The following is a 2051-nucleotide window of genomic DNA, read 5'->3' on the forward strand; positions in this document are numbered from 1 at the left end:
TATATTCGCACACTTTTTGTATGTATGTAGATATATATATATGTATGTATGTATGTATGTATGTGTTTTACTTGTAAGTGCGTGTGCACACACGTGTACACATCATAACCAACGGTTTTAGACATTCCATATACTTTTGCAACACCCCGTAGGTAATACACATTATAGGTTTGAACGAACTCGTGCTGCTCATTAACCACTTGCTGCAGTGACGACCTTATTTTAATTTATTCTGGCTAAACCAGAATGAAGTCATGATAAAAGTATGAAGCAAAGACCGTGATCAAGTCTAATCCTTAATTATGAGTTTTAATTGTGTAGAAAATACAAACAATAGATGTGCATCTTTGAACATAATACTCGTATTATTGAGGACGCCGCCAGTAGATTTTATTCTATTAGCACCCCCCCCACCTCACTCTCAGCACTCCATTGGTTAACCCTTGTGCTACAGAGGGAGGTTACACACACACACACACACACACACACACACACACACACACACACACACACACACACACACACACACACACACACACACACACACACACACACACACACACCCACACACACACACACCACACACACACACACACACACACACACACACACACACACACACACACACACACACACACACACACACACACACACACACACACACACACACACACACACACACACACACACACACACAAACGCTCACACACACAAACGCTCACACACACAAACGCTCACACACACACATCACGATCACGAGTCCAGGACGTGATCCAAAGACCAAGGTGAGTACATACACACACACTACACAAACGCTCACACAACACACTCACAGCATACACAACGCACACACAGAACACACAACACGCACACACACACACACAACTGGTTAGAATTATCTAGTGGCAGGTAAAAGTAAGCTTCTTTTAGTGAAATACGGCGTGGGGGTAGAGTACACACATCTATGCATATTACCTCACCTCTCTCTCTCTCTCTCTCTCTCCCGTAAGGCAACGCTCAGAGCGCGTGGGCGTCCACCAATAAAGAAATGGCGTTTGATTGTGGTAAAATTGTATCCTTAACCGATATTTTTATAATAATTTTACGTCGTCTTAATCTGGGTTAAACGACAACACCAGTATTATTATTTTTTCAGTAATCGGACTCTTGCTTATGCATGTACGTCGAAAGGTCACTGGTACAGGATTGTTCGTAGGCTAAACTAGTACCGGTTACCATCCAGTCGATACCAGCACCGGTTGACCCAGATCATTAAGTAAACTTTTCCCCTCCAATAATTAAGACGATTTAAAAACCCTAATTATCTATATTCTACATGTAAGTCGATTTGTATGAAATGCACTCTGTACCAAGTTACCAAATTTCTTAATAGTATTTCTTCCAAACATGTACAAATTCTAAAGTACTCTTTATGTTGACAAAGGGCATAGATCAGAGTCCTTACCTCTGTCTAAGGACGTCGGTACCAAGGTGCGACCTGGAGCGAGACGACACTAACTATTCTTGAAGCGACACTGATAAAGCGTACAGAACGCAGAACTGCAACTACCTGATGCCAAGAGCGAGTAGGGAAAACTGTCGTACTTAAACGTCATACCTCTATAACACGTCCTAATTAACTATATTCCTCTAGTATATGACTGTGTAATAAAAGTTGTGGAAGTAAGTGAAATCTTGTGTGAAAATGCCCAAAATTTGAGGAGAAAGAAGAATATTGAAAGTGGAGGTGTCTTAGGTCTGGCAGCATAGCTCACCACGATCGCTGCCAGCCAAATCTCGGTGATTCTTCAATACACAATTAATTTGCTATTAAACATTATAACCTCACTTTACTTCTGTGGGTAAACACCAAGTAAAGACATTTACCATATATAGTATTCTTGAAAATGTCCACCTCTAACTTATAAAAAAAAATAAGTTTGAACACCGTAACGTTGATTGGAAATGCACAATTGCGCATGCGTATGCATTGAATCTCCTACCAGCATCCGTTTCATACAAAACAGCTACTTGCCCTGGGCCAAACAGGT

General features: G+C 41.1%; 1 protein-coding gene across 1 annotated transcript in view; it reads right to left on the reverse strand.

Moving 5' to 3' along the window:
• Positions 1–1543, reverse strand: part of LOC143025192 (uncharacterized) — a 37269-nt gene extending 35726 nt beyond the window's left edge. Inside the window, exon 1 of the mRNA XM_076184651.1 lies at positions 1466–1543. The gene's annotated coding sequence lies outside the window, so the exon portion shown is untranslated. The remainder of the gene's footprint in view (positions 1–1465) is intronic.
• Positions 1544–2051: the final 508 nt, after the last annotated feature.

The sequence above is a fragment of the Oratosquilla oratoria genome, chromosome 5, assembly GCF_046742065.1.
Source record: "Oratosquilla oratoria isolate Oo_2021 chromosome 5, ASM4674206v1, whole genome shotgun sequence".
In the NCBI taxonomy this organism is placed as follows: Eukaryota; Metazoa; Arthropoda; class Malacostraca; order Stomatopoda; family Squillidae; genus Oratosquilla; species Oratosquilla oratoria.